The 21539-nt window shown below is 44.2% G+C and overlaps 1 long non-coding RNA gene across 1 annotated transcript in view; it reads left to right on the top strand.

Annotated features, from left to right (window-relative positions):
• Positions 1-2656: 2656 nt before the first annotated feature.
• Positions 2657-21539, top strand: part of LOC125748242 (uncharacterized) — a 54509-nt gene continuing 35626 nt past the window's right edge. Inside the window, exons 1-2 of the long non-coding RNA XR_007399499.1 lie at positions 2657-2791; positions 16799-16898. This is a non-coding gene — a long non-coding RNA (uncharacterized LOC125748242). The remainder of the gene's footprint in view (positions 2792-16798; positions 16899-21539) is intronic.

Raw genomic sequence — 21539 nt, forward strand, 5'->3', positions numbered from 1 at the left:
GGAAGCCCATTCCATGAAGCTCCTGGCACAGTTTTTGTACTGAGGTTAATGCCAGAGGAAGTTTGGAACTCTGCAGTTACTGAGTCAACAGAGCGTTGGCGACTTCTATGCACTATATATTTTAGCCCTCAGCAACCTAGCGACCTGTTACTTTACATGATCAGCCGTTTCATGGCTGAGTTTCTGTTATTCCTAAATGCTTCCACTTTGCAATAATACCCCTTACAATTGTCCATGGAATATCTAGCAGGGAAGAAATTCCACAAGCTGACTTACTGCAAAGGTGGCATCCTATGACAGTACCATGCTTGAATTCATTGAGCTCTTCAGGAAGACCCATTCTTTCACAAATGTTTGTAAACCTGACTGCATGGCTGGGGGGCTTGATTTTATACACCTGTGGCAATGGGTCTTAATGAACCACACTGATTTCAGTGACTGGGGTGTGTCCCAATACTTTTGTGTATAGGGTGCATATTCTAACGTAGACCTATGACACCGAGTCCTATACTCAAAGTGTAAAAATGTTAAACACAAATAAATTAATGAATGTAACAAAAAATTAAATTCTTTGCATTCAAAATGAGCCGCACTGCTCGGTGAATGAGAACAGCGCGACTGCAGGCTTTTTCATTCAGCTTGAGCAAATCAATATTCAGTCGTGCTCTTATTTGATTTCATCCGCTTGAGGTAGATGCGCAGCCTGAAATGGGTGTGAAGCAGCTCATCTGGCAGCTACCCGCATCGCATCAAGATTTAAAGCAATAAAAAACAGGATTCTCTATTTCCTCCTTTATTGCCATGCATCTTTATAGATTTATGCCTTAACACATGCCAAAGGACATTTATTCATCTTTATTTTTGCTCCAGGGCTCTGATTATAGGGTCTAGTACTGCAGGAGTGGAGCTGTTCAGCTACATCTGAAACTAGGTCGGTTTGTACAGAGAAGATTCCCCTGGAGAAAAGTTCATTGTGTAATTTTTCAATGTATTCTCCTTTTCTGCGTTACGAATTCATGAAACTATTACTTAGGCTTACAGACATCCGAAACGCAGTCAAGTATTTGCTTTATTTTTGCAGCAACAACAATGGTACCGGTAAATGTAGGGCCTATTTCACACTCAAGTTTACGTATTGCCATTAAGACGGAAACTGCTATTTTTAGTCATCGGTCTCAGAGACGGGATAGGCAGAGCAGGCAATGGCCTGGAGTCCGAGCTGTGAGGGGCCCCTGAGGGCCGCCGATGACATGGCAGGTTGCAATGACAAATCTGCTTTATTCATGTACTTCATAAAAGTGAAAATACAGGTGTCGTGATTCTTAAATTCTCTTTCTTGGTATTATTAATTTACCTTTCACAGTAAAATAAAGGGAGTGCAGTTTGCCATGCTGGGGGGCATGCAGTTTCCTAGGGCCCTCAGAGTCCCTAGAATAGCCTCCGATTGGTATTTCTACATCTTTTCAAACTCTGATTTTAATTTCTTTATTCCTGATTACTAAACAAACAGTGTCTGACTAAGAGCACTTTCTAGGTTTCAGTGCAGCTCTTGTAATATAAAAAGTTGAGAAGTGAACCTCAGTGTCTCCATAACGGCTTCATGCCGGATGATCCTGACATGTAGCCTTGCATTAAATGCGTAGCAAACTGCAGTATGTTCTAAAATATGATGAGTACCTAGAACACACTGAATCGGTATGAGCCGGGAGGTAGGTGTCACGATCTGCAGCGACGATAAGGCGTCGGCAAGGGAGCTGTAATTACTGGAGGAACAGCTGAGTACGTCCTTCTAGTGACTCCCGCATGGTGACAAAGCAGGATCCCATGAGAGCCCAAAGCCTCTCCAGTGAGACTCTCTTCTATCCCCGGCTGTGTGTCCCACCCAGCCAAACGGATGCATTTCCTGCCCAGCTTTCATACAAACTGTGCTATCGCCGCATCGTCACCTCAAATTCCAGCACAGAAAAATAGCCCAGTCCACTCTGTCCACTTCCCCAGTATCTGCTGTACCTTCCCTGTTCATATAAATCTGCTCACATCACTGAACTGTCAGAAATTCAAAGTAATGTACAGTTGCATCCGTCTACAAAATCAACTACGGATTGGAGGATATGACAGGTTCGACTGGGGAGCGCTACAGCTGAATAATATCTGACTTCAATCGCTGCTTCATTGCCGCAGCAGGCTGAGCTAATGCAGCAAATCACATTGCCAATTCATTCATTAGCATCATCAGTATTTCCCGAGATAATTAAGGCCTAAGTTACCGCATACCACGCGCGACCTAAGTACTGAAAACATCGATGTTCAATAGGAATTAATATATAAAATACAGATTACCGCTTGTGAGGACTAATTTACGTATGATTAGTTAGACAGATGAGGACGAATACAAACAATATTAATATTTTACTTTTTACTATCACGGCTGGTAATATATAAGTAGACATGACGATGTAAAAAATAATATGTAACTTTTTAAATATATGCATGCATATAATAATGTAATATGGACTATGTTGTATATTTGCAGGCTTGTGATATGAGCGTCCCCCGGCAGCCCGAAGTTGAGCAGCACGCAGCAATTCGCCTTTGGTTTGATCCACTCCCCCCTGCCCAGGGTGTGATGGTAGCTTCTGTTATAGCAAGGTCAAATTGCGGGTCCTGCCTTCGGCACGCAGGGAAGATGCTGTAGTGGCGAGCCGGGGATAACCGGGCCTGCGGCTTCCTGTCCTTACATCCCGTGTGTCGACAGCCGATCGCCAGCTATGGCACCTTCTTCAGTCTGAAAGTAAGTGCTGATGCGCGGCGTTCTCCCGCCATGCGCTCTTTAGGACGCGCGTCCGATTATTATTCACTTTCAGTGCGGTGAAACTACGGTGTGATGTTTTATTATATATTTAATATGTCATAAGGAGACCGCTGTCCCGCAGGACTCCGCGGACTTGCATAGCAGCGTTAATCATGGTGTCCGGACACGCACTTCCCTCGGGGACAGGTGCGTGGCGCCGGGCGCTGCACTATAGAGTCTCTGCAACTCTCACGTTTCCTTAAACTTATCATGCCTAAAGCAAACACATCAGAAAGTTTTAAAATCGAAAAAAAAATCTCGTTCATATGACTAAAGAAGTTAAGTCGCCGACTTAGCGGGTTTATAAGGCTTTGGGATATTGCGTGAATGTCACGCCCGCGGCAGTCTCGCGGGAAACTTTAACGATCTCCTGCCTGTTTAGTGCGGTTCGTGTCCCGCGTGTAACGCGCCGGCGGACTCGCATCAATCGATGCCTCTTTTGTGTTACCGATCCGACTGTTTCTCTTAACAGAAGCACTTTGTTTCTAATCCCATTTCCGTAATCAAGTACACAATTGCATGCACTTTTTAATCATTCGACTTATTTAAAACACCGTTCTTAGATTGAAAATCATGTTGCAGTTAATTTAGAATGGGAGATTTGATTGTACAAATGACAACATGTATGCTGTATTATACGGAACAGTGCGCCTTCCGAGCTCTGTCGGCAGCGATGATCTAATATTAAGTTGCCTAATAAGCAATTAATGAAGTGCGGCGAAGCTGCGGAGAGGACGGGATAATTTTCCTATGAGAAAATCTACTAAGGGTTTTCCACCTTTGTCTTGCTCATGCCGAAGGGATTTTGGCCAATGCATAAAGTCCATGTTGTATAACTGACTTTCGTCGGTCGCATCGGGCGCCGCAGCGCGCAGCCTGGACTTAACACTGCCTTTAATACCGCCTTAATCCCTTAGAAAATGTAGGTGGACGGATAAAGAGTAGATGCCTGCTGTGTTTTTACATGATGGCACATTTGGTCTGATTTTCAAAGCTTTTATACGTAATACCTTCTCGGCATTTTGATCTATGCACACTTTTCATTCATGACTATTTATGAATATCACACAAATTTTGCTTTATAAAACGAATAGTTTTAATTCCAATGCTGGAATTTCAGCAGTTCCATTAGATTATCAGCCTGTCTAATCGACTTGACATGAAACATAATATAATTCAGTCGCGAGGTCCGTTTGCATTTGAAATGCATGACTGTGCACACAGCTAAAATGTCAGCAGAGGGACCTTGAATGTAACCCTAGAATGCATCCATACAAACGTATGAACATTATATGCTTGAATGTTTGTTATCATTTCAGGTCTTGCCTTACATGCACTGGTATCAAAATATGAGGCTAAGCTGAGTCCTAAACGGTTTGATCATATCAGGTGCCTCTTAGGGTTTTAGCTGCCATACTGTCTCCATTTAATTTTGCTTTATTTGTTTAAAAGGACAAATGAAACCTTGGTCCCGACCTTCACATTTGTTCTGGTGCCAACACTGCTGCAACAGAGAGGCATGTGCCAAATCGCGTGAGATATACAGTATGGGCATACAAAATGTTTATTTTTCCATAACTGTATAAGTACTTTTATGCTGGAATCAGTTTTTTATATTCTTTGTATGAGAACAATTCTATTGTTTGTTTTTAAACGTATATTATGCTTGAATCCCGAATAACAATCTTTAAATTCCCCCTCCCTTCTCGCCATTTTGGTGTGTCTATTAGTGCCTCTTTCTTGGCAGTGACATTTCTAACTATTAATCAGAGAGTGTCTTGGGGACAGTGTGTCCATGTCTCACGTACACGTTTCTCTGAGCTGGCAGCTATTACTCACACTGCCGTACAACTTTTTTTCCTGAAGGGCCGTGCAGATTAGGGGAGGTAGCAGTTGTGTGATTGTGGCAGCGGTGCGCAGATTAAGCCATCGGTCTGCGTCTCTCTTCTGGTACCAGATATGTTACGGCCTGTGAAGTTTCGCGGGAAATAGGCTACTGTTTTTTTTTAACAGCGCAACATAGTCAGTTCATGTAGTTCACTGGTCTTAACTAGATTTTCTGCTGAAGATACTGTATAGACAGATATTTTTATTCAATTAACAAGGAGGTGATTTTAACACAGTCTCAGTGAACATCCTCAGGTATTCCCTAACCAATATAGATTCACCAGCTCTTTTTATAGAGAAGATATATGACTGATTTTGTCAGAAATAAATCAGCGTTCTCCCCGGTTGCTAAAAGCAGGAGGTGTTTTGATGAGTCAGACATGATGATATTCCCACCCACTTTCAATTTTGATGTTTTATTTCTCTATCACCAGCTGTTATTATAGATATATTTACTTTATTAGAGCCCAGTTTATTACCATAATGGGATTAATATCACCTGCAAAGCAGTGCAAACTGTGTATTTATTGAGTCAATGGCTGAATATCTCATCACCTCATCTGGTAGTGCTGGGTCAGGGAAAAGATGCATTCTGTATGGTTTTAACACGCAGAGGAATTACATGATTTGTTTTCATATTGTTTATGTTACCACCAGTATTTGATGGCTTACTCTTTCACAAACGGTAGGAATTAGCATTTTTGACATTAGAGGATGGTATCAGATTTCTGATTTCGCAGTCCTTTCTGCCAAGAGCGTTGGCTCGCTGGGGCAGTTCACCGAAGGACGCGGACAACCCTCACGAGTCCTCTGGGCCGTGCTGCTGCGCTCTTCTGCTGCTCTCTCTGCATGGCTGATGGAGACGCAGGTTTAGGATAGATGAAGACTGTTGAGTGGGATAGAAGGTACCAGCACCGACCAAAAAGGTGTCAGTAAAGTTTTGGTGAAGAAGGTGGTTCCACGAGCAGTATGTTATGGATGCTGGGCGTGGTGCAGGTAGAAAAAATGGATGACGATCCACTTGTGGCTCCAAGAGACAACAGGGGTGTATTGGGGAAACCAAAAAGAACACTGGGGAAAAGTACCAAAACAAAAGGACCACAAGGGATCAGAAAAGAAACAGGAAAAATACATAATTAACTAAAACCATGACACAAAGCATAGTTAAGGAATAAGCAAGAACACAGGGAATAGCCCTCAGCAGTGGAGCAACCGGAACAATCCCCTGGTATGATGAATACAATAGTGATCAACTACAGAACAGAGCAGACACTGGCACTTAAACACACACAGGGAATAAGGGCAAACAAGGGACAGGTGTAGCTCATTAATCAATTAACCAATCAGGGGAGACACATGAACAAGAAACAGGTGTAACTACCTAACCAAGATGAATACAGAACTAGTAGGATTAGACATACTCTACACAGGGAACACAAAGCAAAGCTAATCAATTACAAAATCAAAAGATGCCAGAAAATCCAGAACAGAACAAAAGGAGAGAGAACAAAGTGCAGGAAATAAGACACAAAATAAACACAGAGGGAAGAGAAAATAAATAGAAACATCAGGTGAGGCCGGTTAGCAGCTGGTTTCAAACCCACGACTTGAGGGAATCGGTGTCAGAGCCCCACAGTCAACCCAGTGAGCTAAGCAACAGTTCCAGAAGCTTAGGAAACACACAAGGATTCAGATGGGCGCCGACCCTGACACAGTACGGTCGAAGCATTTAAAGGAGTCGAGTCGCTTGGACATTCAGATGTTCCAGGAGGGCAAAAAGACATGCCGGGGGATAAGGCTCTCATCTGACTGAGCTTTGGGAAGCAACTAAGGGGAGACTACACTGATCCCAGCAAGTTTCTGGGGTAACACTGTCTATGAATGACATATCTATAAGAATCTATGAACACGTTCATAACACTTTATAATGCATTCATTAAGCATTATAAACATGGCAGTATATAATATGAAAAAGCATAACACATGATAGCCATGTTAATTATGCATTATGAATGCTTTACGAATTGTTCATCTATAATGCACTGTAGATACCTTCATAGTTGTATGCAGTACAAAGCATCTTTAATGCTTAAACCTAGCATTATAATGCATTATGAAGGTATCTATAGTGCATTAACTATGACAGTTTCATTGGAGCTTATGAAGTATTATAATCTCTAACATGATAATGCTTTATGAATGTCAGTTTAAGATGATGTAATGCTTTATTAATTCTTATACAGACTATTATACTGCATTATGATGGTATGTCTGGTTGCTCTCCATGGTACTGAATGACTGCTGCCTGTGCAGGAAGACATGGTTGTCATCTGTGGTACAGACCTGGAGAGCAGCTGGACTAATGAGCTGAGAGGTGGGGTTCAGGGGGCATTGTCAGGTGGGGCAATCGTGGCCCACACCCCTCCTTTCAAAGCCTCCACTGAATCCTGGAGACATGTGGCACCACAATGAGGCCACCTCAGTTCCTATTTAGTGCTTGACTAAGAAGGCGTGTGGAGGAAAGTGGTGGAACTGCTGGGGGCTGTTGCCTCAGCACCTGGTCATTTATTTCAGTGTGGCTGGGCTTGTCACCAAGGTGAATGAGCACATGGAGACAGAAGGTGACATCATAGAGTAACAAGTCCCTGGTACTACTAGTGCCTCATTCTCAATGCTGAAATATTTTCTTTCTCTGGCAATGAGCTTTTGCCTGAGATGCATGATGGAGCATTGATCACCATCCAAGAATTTCTCGAGGTTGAACCCCTAACTTTAAGTAGGCCCCCTCAGTTAAGACCAGGAACCAAAGGAATTGACTTTGATAGACTTGGAGCCAAGGGTGTTTTTTTTAGAGTATGAAAATCTCTTTGATACAATCTGTTGGAGGCCTTGCAACATCTGCAAAATGAGGACGGAAATGCTGTCATCTGCATCTCCTTGGCAGGTTGAGGGTTGGCCTTGACCTCAGAGGCCTGGAGAGCGAGGAGCCAGTGGCCACACTGGGATTTGTGACATGTGCTGACTGGTTGTTGTGGAGCTCTTAGCAAATAAAGGAAGGGGTGTAGAAGGGATGGAGATGCTGTAGGAGCAGCTGGGCCAAAGTACGGGGATGCGTAAGTGGAAGCGAAGTCCCGGTGGGCGAGACGGCCCCGTAGGATCAGCGCGGGGGGAGGACGTAACCCCATTCTCATCATCTGAATCTATTGTGAAAAAACTCAGGCGTGGTAAATGGCTGCACTGGCTATATTAAAATTCAGCACCATCTCCTTGGCAATTTTTCTTTTGTGTAAAAAATTAATAAAAATTTCTTTTCCATTTTGTGACTGTACTCTAGAAAGAAAGGCATTTAACTGACTTTCAGCTGAAATGAAAGGAGTCCAAGGCCTTTATTGCAGGGATTATTAAGGTTTAACATTAAATACAGGCTTTTTCACATTTTAGGGTTTTCACTATGCAGTTTCTTTCATACATGCTCTTACTGTCTGGAGTGTTTCTAGGCTGCATTGCAGCTTCTCTTTGAGAGGAAATGGAATGGAATCAAGCTAGATTTTATTATAAAAAATAAACTAATAATGAAATCCAAATAATCAATCATTAATGTCATTTAACTGCTGTCCCACCCAGGGAGTTTTCTACCTCATTTCATTTGTGCTCACCAAGATAATCCGCTGTATAAGTAGTTATTGAAAACAGAAGTCTGCTAATCAGTTGTACTTCTTCATTTGTAAGATGCAAGCGCTAATCCAGAGGCCTGATTTGGCTTTCTGAGGAACTGGCACTGGCAATCTAGCAATCTTTCAAATAGAATTCAATGCCATTTTTCCGAAAATACCAATTGTTAAGATACTGCCATTAAAATTTGATTATTTCGGCTTTATTTTGGCCAGAGTCATGACGATAACTGTGTTTCAGTTGATGTTGCTTCCAAGTCTGCTCATTTTTTGTTGGTTCACTTAAACACACAGCAGGATAGGATGCTGCTACTGATGATAACAACATAGGGTGCGAAAAACAGGGGGCTGAAGACCTAAGTCTGTGTAGTCAGTCAGCTAGAACTTTGCCCGTCTAGACCCTTAACAGCAGGCATAACATGCTGCATAAAATTAGGGGAAATGCTACGTAGCGAGATGCTAAAGTTGTGTTTATTTCTATACTGTGGGCATCAAGCAGGCAGAATGAAAATCAATGACTGAGCATGAAGACAATTCCTGTTCAGCGACTGGGGGCGGATTGGGACTCCTGGCTATAACATATTCCATTAAGGGACAGCCCACCTCACCAATGTCCCCATCTCTACAGTTATTTCTGTGCGTTAAGCTGTACAGAAACATCTACCCACTGTATAGTTATCTTTACCATTTTTAACAGCACTGGAGCCATACAGTTTTCCAGCCAACAACACATTTCACATGATGCTTCCTCAATACGTAGGTGTTACTTCTTGTGGGTTATAATGGGATCCTAAAGTTATTTTTTTTTTGTTGTTTGGTTTTGAGCTCAGGAGGCTTTGTTAAGGTCTTACGGGGCGATACTCCTGGGAGGTATGCCGACTGGTGCTTTTCTATTACAACACCTGGAAGCTCTTGGGGCACTTTAACTGCATTAATGTAAATGTGGAGGTGATTAGGGAGACGAAACAGGAGGAAGAGATGTGAGCAATAGCAACAAGGCGTCGCAGAGCCCCTCCGTCAACAGCAAACCAAAACACACTCGAGTCGGCCAGAAGTGCTCTCTCACGTTCGCGTAACCAATTACTCATTCACTCTAAAAGATTGCAGAAAGGTTCAGGAAGAATAAGCTGGCCGAGAGTGACTGATTCATTTCGTTATGTATTCACTATGTAAAGGGATGTGAAGATGCTTAAAGCGGAAGGACTGGAGGGAGACAAATCGATGTCAGGTGTCTTGCTGATGAACAGCATGCAGAATATTCATGTCGTGTTTGTACAGGTATAAGGAATTGTCTATGTAAAGCATTTGGCCATTAATACGTTACCTGTTTTTGCACATGTTCATAAACCCAAAAATTACTCAGTGGCATCATCCGATGTATGTTTAACTAGCAGTGAGAGTTCAAAGTCACAGTGAGTTTTCCTGCATTTCAGTAGCAGTCAAAAAACAATTCTAGTTTGCTTTTTATTGTAGTTTTTTCCCCCCTGATTTTGTCCATAAAAATACATCCCAGTAGACAAGCCCCTAAGTCCTTCGAGGTCAGACAGACTTACCCAAATTTGGAAGGCTAAATAATTTATCAAAAGTGACCTCATCTTGACTCTGAAGCCTAGTGCTGGAGTGGGGTAATGGACTCGCTGGCACTGTTACAAATCCATAAGTGGGATACTCGTATGCAGCCAAATGACAGTATGTATGTACCTTGCAATTTAGAACCTGGTGAACACGCTTAATGGGCTTAACATAGACTAAGTGGAATGGTTTATTGCCTCCGGGTACAAAATAATAAACTGAGCTTGAGATGATATTTTCTTTTTTAATCAGAATGATGAGTGCTCTGACAGCTTCCAGTGACAAAGGCTTCTTAAGACAGTGTTTCCCAATCCGGTCCTTGGGTACTCAGAGTCGGTCTATGTTTTTGGTCCCTCTGAGCTCCCAGTCAGACTGTTCACATTTTTGGAAGCTGGTAGGGAGCAACAAGCTGGACTGTCTGTGGGTCTCTGAGGACCGGATTGGGAAAAACCGCCTTAAGTAGTTGCTCGTCCGCGACCATGGCAGGACGTCGCCGCCTGAATCTCTTTAAATCTACATGCAGGTTTGTACAAACAGTAGGGCAGTAAAATATTTACTCAGTTCCAAAGGAGGTGCATTAATGTGGAAAAGTGTTCAGTCCTCCATGTGTAAGGGGTACCTGAAAGAGCAGATGCTTTCTAATGTACTGTGGTCTGCATAATTGAACAAATACTCTCAGTATTTTTGTGGATGGAGCTTTCTTGGCTTATGGACTTAAAGACCATAAATCTAATATGCTTCCAGTGTAGCTCACAGAATGTTTAATACACCTTTATTACCAATTAAGTTCCTAATTGGGGGGGGGTTGATATTAAACGCAAAGCTAGTAGAAAAGTAATGCATGAGGATGAGGATAAATGTATTTTTACAATAAATTGTTATGTGTGGTGCTTCCTTATCACTCAGTCTCCTGACATAGGACCAGCGATAACTATCAAGGGGAAGACTACGGTGAAATGGTGAAATGACAGAAGTGGATTCAACTGAATTGGGTTTTCAAAAGACCAATAAAGGCCGGCTGGGTGCAACTATCATGATGTATGATAAGGAGGTAACTGTGGTGAAGGAGCCCCATGTAGTAGTGCAATATAAGATGTCTGACAGATGAGATGAGACACAAACCTTCTTAGGTGTTTATCTCTAGGAAAGCTCAATTATCTGTATTCCATTTTCATTTTTTATTTGCTTCAAAAGAATATGTTAAAAAGAATGAGTGGGTAATTTTGGAGAGTCTTGCCTTGGACCATGCATCATGGGGTGGGGTGTGTGGAAGAGTTGGTGATGCAATTCGGTGAGGAGGTTTGAAAGAGGTCATCCACACGACTCTCACTGAGGTGCTTTTTTCAGGGTTTAGCGGAAGAGATAATAAAAGGCAGGGTCCTGGAACAGAACCATGAGGCACACCTTTGTGGCTGGGGCTTTCTAAGGTTTGTGTGTCCCGGGAGACGGTGAAAGCTGCGTAAGAGAGAAAGAACGAGATATTCAACAACAAAATCAACAATGACCTGCTTCTGTTAAGCAGGACTCTTTGGTAAAAAATTACTTCACCGGGTTCAGCAGGCTGAAAGAATTTATCAGGAAGGTTTTTACTCTTTTTATCCTTTTTGACTGAAGAAACTAAAAAAGAAGTTTGTGGTGAAGCTACCTTGAGTTGGATATTGGGCTCAATGGTTCTGGGAGTTAGCAGACAACCAGAAAAGATTAATAAAATGAAGTTAACTATCACAATATCCAGGTGTATATACTGTGACAGTCAGTTTGCATTGGATAAAGTAGCTAGGTTTCTCAACATAGTACAAATGCGTTAGCAGAGTAGTATAATTTAAAATTATTTGGGCCATCATACACTGCAACTCTGCACTGGGTAAGTGGTTGCAGGATGGGTGGGTGGGTGGATGGATGGATGGATAAATAGTCCATTTTAATAATAGTGTAGAATGAGTGTTTTCAGTTTTCGTTCCTTCCTGCACACTGACCCTAGACAACAGGGTGTCTTTCATGATGCAGCAATCAGTCACATGTCACCACCTGATAAGGTATCTGAGAGGTGACAATTTAAATGCTTGCAGGCAGAGGAAAGGCACGCAGTTAAGACATCAAAGGCCTGGGGTTTCTATCGAAAACGGATAAATTGGACTATTATAGATGGCATACTTGCGGCTATTTATGCTTGCAATCTGTCGGCACTGCAGTGTCATCCGGTTTACTGTGAGGTTATGTTTGATATTTGTTACTCTCAGATAAATACGTTGTCATCTTCTGCTGTCAGTGTGATAGGGTTTGCACTGGGAATAGCCAGAGATGGGCGGGCGATGATGTCTGAAGAACATGGCTCAAGGAAACACATGACTCATGCGTCCGCAGTGGAACATAAACCGATTACATCAGCTACCAAACAGAACAGTCACATCTGTTTTACCTTCCCATCTTTAAATTCGACATTCGGTGTTTTCAGTGCTCCCACGGGGGGGCGTGATGTCATGTTTCCGTACCTCATAATGTTTTAAACCACTTTGCAACAGCGGTTTAATATAAATTTGACCAATCCACTGAGTGTGATACTTACATTCATCTGTTTAGCTAGTGGCGAGTTACTATTACATTACCCATTATGCAGTATGATATCACTGAAGAAACTCGGGGTAATCACATCGCTCTTTGGTGCTATAGCAAGGCTCCTCTTGCGACTTGAGATTTGAGTGAACGACCTTGGGGTTCTTGATCTCAACCACGAACCGGCTGCATTTGTTGATGCTTTCATTCAAGCTTCAAACCCACCCAGGCCTTCGGAAAGTTGCTTCAGTGTTTGCATCTTTCAGATATTCCTCTCAAATCTGTGAAGAATCTCAAATGTCGACATGAGATGAGCAACATAGCAGTCGGGATCTATTTTAGTGAATGACGGTCTGAGAGATACAGAGTGTAACAATAACTAATGCCGGTGACACAGATGCGGGATATGTTCCCAGTGCCTAGTGAATTGTTTATCAATGAATTTCTGAAGTCAATCTCCAGTTTATGTCCAGGAAGGAGATGATTTACCACCATTCACCTACTTTGGTAGCCAACCGCATGACTTGCTGCATGACATCCTGATCAGCCAATGCCTGGCTGCCAAAAGGGTCAGATGACGTGGCCACATGTGCTACAGTGTGGGAAGGCCACACCGGCCTTTGCTGCCACAGGGCATGCCTGGCGTCCTTCCAAAATCCAACTTGCTCTTGTTGACACCGACGGACTGTGTCCACTGCAACACATAAACAACAGCTACAGGAATGCTTGTTAGCTGTATATGTGCTCGTCAGAAGTCTGCAAAGTGACACATAAGCAGAAAAACAATGTCAGGTTAATGAATCTCAAAAGTCCCTCGATGAGGCTTTCTCTATCTGCCTGGTGGTTAAAGGCCCCCGCAGACAGCACAGTGCAAAAGCCAGTTTTTATAGCATCATTAAAAAGTCACAGGTCTGTCACTCCTGTGTAGCGTCCTTCCTCACGAGGACGTTAAAAGCATTCTCCTTTTTATTGCGGACTGTTACTTGGGTAAAAGCTCCATGCTGCGTTTAGAGCCAGGGACGAGCCAGTCCAGCACCAAAATAGAGCCCTTTTAGATTACGAAGCTTGGTTTATTATTGTCGATGGTGACATTGTGTTTTCGCAGGAAGGCGGTGGGAGCGTTCTGAGCTGCATATTACTGCTTAAGCAAACATTTTTCTTGACTTTCGTGCTGAAGATTATTTGACTTGGGGAGTTGATGTGTGAAACCCGGACCGCATAATGATTTAAAATCTCCGGGATATAGCACAGTGTAAATAAGGTGAGTTTTATCGGAAATGGAGGACAGCAGAGCATGAATTTAAACTCAGTGCTCTTTTACCTCCATGCACATTTTGGAGCAAATGAAAAGTGTGATTTGTTGCGCTGTGTTGGGTTGCAAGTTCATGCATTTTTTGTAGAGATATGTCATATCGGGAGATGCCAGGGGGAGGCGCCACCAACCGCCCCAGGAGAGCAAGTCAGGTGACTGCACATGTTTGCGTTAGGACCAGTTGGGGAAAATCCTCGCTTTCTCTGCTTACTTATGGTGCACATTCCTTCGTTCTCCCTCAGTAATTCCTGACATGTCTGACGTCTGCGACAGCATCAATCAGCCATGCTGACGGCTGCGCTTTATTTTGTTTTTCCTGTACTTGCCAAAACAGCATCTTTTGTTTGCCTTCAGAGATTTACTTTAACTCCTTTTTTTTCCTTCCGGGCGTCCCCTCCTCCATGTCTTCCTCCTTCTCCCTGAATGTGCAGAAACGTGACCAATACTGCCCGGATTATTTTTCCCACATTGCCTGGCTATGCACCCTCCCTCACCAGCACGTGCATAATTTTGATTAGCGCATTAAAACGGTCAGTCAAACTAACGTTTAATCACTATGACACGACGCAAATTTTACTATCCGTCTTGTCTGTGGAACATGAGCCAGATATGACAGATCATTATGTTTTTTAACTAATGGTGCCTAATTGCCCATATTTCCAAGCACTCAAATATCTCTGTTCTCTGCTCTATGTTCTATTATCATTTAAGAATGACCTTAGTCAGGAGGTGTATAGGCTGGAAGGAAGGCCTGGTTCTGTCAGTACATATCATATTTCCGATTAGGATATCATTATTACACTGTAGCAGATGTTGGTTTTAAAAAATCTATCCGTTACATATTTTTGTGTTGTCTAGTGTGTGACTGTATGGTTACAGGATCTTTCGGGCAGCTCATCGAAAGCCCATTGCATCAATAAAAGCAATTTTCCCATTAAAGACCACTGTTCGCCGGATGGGCAGCATTGTGGTGCAGTGGTTAGCACTCTTGCCTCACACCTCTGGGACCCGGGTTCGAGTCTCTGCCTGGGTCACATGTGTGTGGAGTTTGCATGTTCTCCCCATGTCGTCATGGGGTTTCCTCCGGGTACTCCAGTTTCCCCCCACAGTCCAAAAACATGCTGAGGCTAATTGGACTTGCCCGTAGGTGTGCATGTGTGAGTGTGCCCTGCGATGGGCTGGCCCCCCATCCTGGGTTGTTCCCTGCCACGTGCCCATTGCTTCCGGGATAGGCTCCGGACCCCCCGCGACCCAGTAGGATAAGCGGTTTGGAAAATGGATGGATGGATGTTCACCGGATAGTAAGAACTTGGTGAGAGGTGGTTGGGGATTCAGTGGCTAAATCACTGAGTAGATGTATGTGTGTTTGGGCGTCTTTTGGGTAGTCGGTGATGAAATTATGAACGACGACAATATGGATTTCTGGGGGGGGGGGAGAATGAAGGGTTCTTTGCACCGTGGGGGTGTTGGTGGGTCTCTTTTCTCTGGAGTAACCAGGGAGAAAGTCCGGCCAGATGCCCCCCCCCCCACAAACTAAGTTCTGTATTTTTCACTGACAACTATGAATGGCAGCATTAATAATTGAGCCCTGTTCTCCCCACTGCGATAACCTTTTCATGAAAGGGGAGTGAACTCCTGCGGCTCCGATTGGCCCCCGGCGCTGTGGGCTCATCCTAAATCTAGCTTTGCGGACGGAGGAGGTCCGTGCACGGCGTCAGCGCAGAACCTGCCGGCACCATTTAGCCTTAACTATTTATAGCCTCATTTAGTTCCTCTCCCATAGAATCAGAAAGATTTGTTTGTAGCAGAAATGCCACGTTTTTGCCAACCCTTCTCCCGTAAACAGATTCCAACATGGAGTATAAAAAGCTGCCCTTGGTGGCCGCAGGGTCAGAGAGACACTGCACCCGGGCCGTGTCAGAACAGCGGGCTGCCCGCCGATGGTGAAGAAGCAGCCAGACATCGCCGCACTAAAGGCTCGTCCCCGATGAGAGGGGCAGTCAGCTGACGAGTTGGAAATGAAAGGCGGCTCTCGTAGCAGCATATTTATAAGCAGGTGGGCTGGAGCAGTGATTTCGCTCCCCAGTGTGCTCCCTGCTGTCGGGCTCCAGTCGGTGCGCCCCCACCCCCACCCTCCCATTTAGTCTGGCCCCCGCTGCCTTTTGCAATACGCAGGAAACGGTGGGCTCCACCAGGCCGGGCCACGTGCCGTGTCGTGTTTACATTCTTAGCTATACGCACATCTCCCCAGACACGGGCTCCTCGACGTGGCCGCTTCTCATCCCCCCGGGCCGCGTTGCCGTGGTAACGGCGCTTTATCACATATTATGCATTTGTGGCGCCTAAGAGCCCGTGGCAGGCTGAACACGCCAGGGTTCTGTGGCTAGAGTTTTTACCAATGACTTTAAAGATCGTACAAGGGGATGTCTCGTGTTATCGGCCACTGTCAGTTCTCTTGCTTATAAAGCTGTGCTTTAAAATGGTTTTTATGGGTATTATGGATAACACTGAGAATCTTATAATTTTGTTTTTTGTTGCTAATTTGTTTGTTGATGCATTGATTGACTTATTTCCTGACTGAATGATCAGCCCCTTTCTCGTGTAGGCTGTTTGACTGATCGAAAAAGGTGTTATTCTGAAGAATAAATGAAAATTAAGTCCATATATAAAACAGCATAATCCACTGAGATGTTTGAGTGACTAAGGTACACAGTGTGATTCTTTGCTCGGCATGATGGGAAATCCCCCTTTGACGTGGGAGCAGATTTCCTGGGTAAGTAAGTGGTGTCCTCAAACCTTGTTTTTTTCTGTCTGTCAACTAGCTCCAAATCTCTCCATTTGAGGGGGTTAACAGAGGGCGCGTGAGGAAGGCCAGTCTCATTTTGAGGGGGGGGGGGGGGGTAATATTGGGACCCTCACTGTTGTGTTTACATCCTCTTCCTACACACTTAGGTCTGCCTCCTCGAAGACTCACCGTCTTCACCTTGGCTGCAGGCTCCACCCGCAAAGTGAGACACAGGAGTGACTCAGCCGAGATGTTCAGCACCAAGAGGTCAGTGTGTCTTCTTCGTTTGTCTATTTGCATTAGTCACAAATCTCGTTTCGATGTGGAATGGCTCTGCAACGCTGATGTTGCTTCTCCACATTCTAAGGACGCTTTGGGAAACGAATGCTCTCCGGCTTTTAATGATTTTTTTGAGGGCGGTCAAAGGTCACATGTTCTCGTATGTTTCTGTACACTTGAGAAACTCCCAGTGACACCGAGGGAATAGAACAGAAATCCTTCTGGCCGTTATAGGAGACTAATAACTGCTAAGCTTTAAACTAGCTGCTGTGCACCAGTAGGTGATGCCTTCACAATTACAAATCATGGATCAGCTTCATCCGGCAGTTAGCGATGAGCCAAGCCCAGAAGCATTATGGGTAATGAATTGTGTTTTGGAGTGATTCACCTGAAGAGAGCTTTGTTTTGTTGCAGTTTGATGTTACTGCTGGCACAAAAGACATTAAAAGCTAGGAACAGGATGAATTGGCGTCAGATTTGCTGAGATGGTACTGAAAAGGCACGATGGTGATTTCAATAATAATACCCTTCATAAGCTTTATGCTTTGTGTTCTACATAATGGGTGGTCCTAGATCTACATTTGGCAGCACTCACATCTCCAGCGTGAGCCGTCGTGCCGTGCAAAGGGCTGGGCTTTCTTGCCGGTGGGTGTTTCTTTTTCAAATAGCAGCATTTTCACTTTCTGAACTAAACATGCGTTGCAGCATTTAAAAGCTTCAGCTTTTTGTATTTGAGGAATTTGAGGTCCAGGCAGCTGAGAAAGATATTTTAACATTATTTTGTCATGTAATATAATGCTCAGTTAATATAAGCTCAGTTTTGTATGATGCTGGATAAAATGTGTGGGCTTCATTTCTAGAAAAAGTCAATTGAGGTAATTATAAATAATTATAAATCAAGTTATAAGAAGCCTGTTGCCATGAAGTTTTGCTAAAAGTTTTGAAGAGACTGTTGGATGCACTTTTTGCCTGTATCAAGACGAACTAAACCGACTGACCGATACCGCAGTATATAGACATATTTTTTGTTTTCCTGGTCTACAGTAGTTTTTAAGAAATACATGTGTTGTTTGGGATAAAAGGCTTGGCTTGCATTTCGAAAGATCACGCTGCAAAGTAAGTCGTATTCATTCAGCAGTTAAAGCTGATTAATTGTATCACTCTGTCTGCTTGGCTGCCTGTGGCATTGGCCATCGGTTACATTAATTCCGCGGTTCACGTCTACACCTCCATGATGAAGAAGGTCCTGCCTGGCCTTCTGTGGAATGACTTTCATCTTCCATTCTGCCTTTGCTCTGTGTACCCCCCCCCCCCCCCCCCCCCAAATCCCGCCCTTACCCCCAAGGACCTGGCTAATTCATCACCGCCAGCCACCCCCAAAATCTACAGCCATGGAATTAGTTTAGATTTAACCAGGCAAGTTACCTGGCTACAGAAACGTAAAACATCCCGGCAGAATGATCCATTCTGACATCAGCACCACCTCCTCAAGGTATCATCAGACTTATGTGGTATAAAAACCATGTTGCTGGTGCATCCGTTCGTTTTATCCGCTAAATGCAGAAGCAGCCCTTTAAACCTTAGCTGTGATTCACTCTGTGATGTTACTGCTCGATGTTACGGCATTAATGCTGATATGACTCGTGGTTCAGGTGTGCTGGCCACCTGTGTCTAGTCCCTGACTGCAAGCTGGGTAATCGTATCACTGTTAGGCCCTTGACCAAGCCTCTTAACCCCAAAAACTCCTCCAGAGATGCTGGAAGTCAGCCAATCCTATGCTCTGATTCCAAGCTTTGCACTCAAAGGGAGCGAGGGGAGTAAGATGGAATATGTGAAAACTAAAGAAGTCCTATGTAGCTGTGCATCTTTTGAGTAGTTTACCTACAGTTTAGCATGCTATATAATTTATTGTTAAGGTCATGATACTTTCGCTCTCTTAAAAGTGTCGTAATATCATTACTAATTTACGGATTACCATTGTGTCTTGGTTGTCATGTGTCTTGTTCACTTACACCTGAAAATAAAGAATGCTTAGACTGGTGTCCGATTTAGGAACATGTGACTGATTTAGTGCTCCCAGTTAAGGATGAATCAATAACATTTATTTCAAACTGAGTATGAGTACCGATGTTCTCTGTCTGATACTCATCGATTTCAATACTATTATTATTTAAACATTTACCTACTGTAAAATAGTGAAACTGGTGCTTGGATGAAGGTATTTATTGTCCATTATGTTAGGTCTGAAGGAATCTAACATTCTCCCCCACCCAGAATCCGTCAGTACTGAGTGCTCTATCATCTTGGCACCAGAGAACGTCTCCCCCTGGTTACGTGAACCTTGGTGATGCAGTTTGCGGACGTGTGTGTGAATTCCACAGCATGTACATCCCTTCATCTCATCTGGGGAGTGTGTGGGCCGAGAGGTGCCCCCCCCTGCTGGTGGACTGCTGAAACTCTACACCTATCCTGTTAGGAAACATCTCTGGTGAGCTAAGGAGGGAAGCCAAGAAGTGGCAGTAAAGATCTGTTTATGTGCAGAAGGCCACTTTATTAGGTACACCAGCTCAGTAACTTGACCTGCACACTGCACTGAACACACACAGGGTGTGCTGGTTCAGTTACTGTGCACTGGAAAGGCGTCTGATTTCAGTGATTCTCAGTGTGTCGTGATTGTTTGTGCCAGGCGCGGTGGTTCCGGAATCTCAGAAACAGCCCCCCCCCCGGGATTTTCACGCCTTACTGTGTCTGGAGTTTACAAAAAATAATGTGACGAACAAAAAATAATCAATCAGCGGTAGCTCTGTTGCTGAAAACACCTTGTTAATGAGAGAGGTCAGGGAATGGGCAGACTCGTTAAGGATAACAGGAAGGCCGCAAGTGCGAAGTAACAGCTCGGTACAGCAGCGGTGTGCAGAAAGGCTTTTTCAAACATGCAGTGCGCCAAGCCTTGAAGGGTTTTTCTAGACAAAAGGGGGTCCTACTATGTAGGTGTTCCTAGTAAGATAGCCAGTGAGTGTACATCTTTTTTTTAAATGTCGGCTTACAGAGCAATCCTACCCAAGCTGTCGAGTCCACCCTCGCATAAACATGACTTTAATTAAAAGTCTCTCATTAAACTTTAATCAGTTTAGTGGCTGACATATTACTTCACCTTCGACGATACTGCAGCGGAGGACAGCCTGGTGAAGGGACGCCCTCATGAATCTGTTGGGGAAGGAGGCGGCAGTAATGTGGCGGACCGGCTGGTTAATTTGGTTCGCCGGCCCCCAGCACCACGGCCCCTTCGATTATTACGGCTGGCCGGATACATCGGCATCTCTCCTTTAATTGTTTTTGCTCACAAGCTAACTTGGCCGATGCTAAATTGAATCTTTCGTTTCTTTAGTCAGACTTAACAGCAAGTAATTAACGCTTTTCTCAGGCGTGGCTATGAATCTTGTTTGGTGGGGGGGACGGCCGCGCAGTTCCCCGCACGCGGCTTATGTGACCCCTGGACATTATTCTCTGAGGGCGAGATATTCCCCCAAAGACTCCCGGAGTTTTCATCCTGGAATGAGGGAAGGAGCCCCTGCCTAAGGACACGGCAGCTGTATCATTCATCTGTTGAGACGTCATGTAACTGTAGAAGAGTTGGTCTTCAGGACCACTAGCCTATGCTAATGTTATTTCCTTTGATTGGGTTTGACCCTTGTAAGGCCTGTGATTAATTTTGTCCAGATTGATTCGTTTAGTTTTATCGATTTCATCATCGGCTGCCTGAATTCTAAATGAAAAGGTTGTCTTGATGCAGCAGTTTTTTTCTCCTGCCCCCCAGCATAAATAGCTGCTTATGCAGAGAGTGGAGATGGGAGCCATGGCATGTTAGGAAGGGGATACACACACACACACACACACACACAAACACAAACCCCCGATGGGATGATGTTGTGAAATTCACACACACACGTCCACACACTCTGTCACCAAGGTTCACGTAAATGCCATCGGATTATGGCAGGATAATTGCACTTTGCAGAGGAAACATGCACAGATCCCACAAAGTGTTGACTTGGAAAACAGGACCAGCATCTTAACACCACCGCCGAAGGGTGGGTGCTGTCACTGGCAGTTTCAGTCTGAGGCACAGACATGTTTTTCGGCCCGCGGTAACTTGGGCTCCTTATGGAAGTACGAACCCGGTTTATTAGAACCGTCTGGCAGCTGTTCTGTAACGCGATTAAAATTAACGCGTTTACTTCAAGCGTCGACTGACAGCTTCGCTTCGGCCGTTCGCGAAGGCGGCGGCGAAACTCTGCTACCCGGCTGGGAGACTTAATTGCTCTCAGCTGGGTCTCCAGATACAGTTAGGGAGACGTGTGCTCGTCCTTCACATGCCGTGCACCTGCTGAATGAGGCCGGCACGCGGCTCGGATCTGCCCGCCGGTTAATATGCGACGGTCGTCTTCGGGAACTCCTAGATGGAACTTCAAGACATATTCCAGAAACTTCATCCGTCTCCTTCGTGATGCATTCGGCGTTCCCCAGAAGAGCTGAAGATCACAAGAACTTCCAGTATTCTTCCTTCGCCTGTGGAAAGCTTCCGGCATGTTTGCAATCCTACTGTTATGTTCTTCGTCCATCTCTCCT

The sequence above is a fragment of the Brienomyrus brachyistius genome, chromosome 9 (genome assembly GCF_023856365.1).
Source record: "Brienomyrus brachyistius isolate T26 chromosome 9, BBRACH_0.4, whole genome shotgun sequence".
NCBI classification, from domain to species: Eukaryota; Metazoa; Chordata; class Actinopteri; order Osteoglossiformes; family Mormyridae; genus Brienomyrus; species Brienomyrus brachyistius.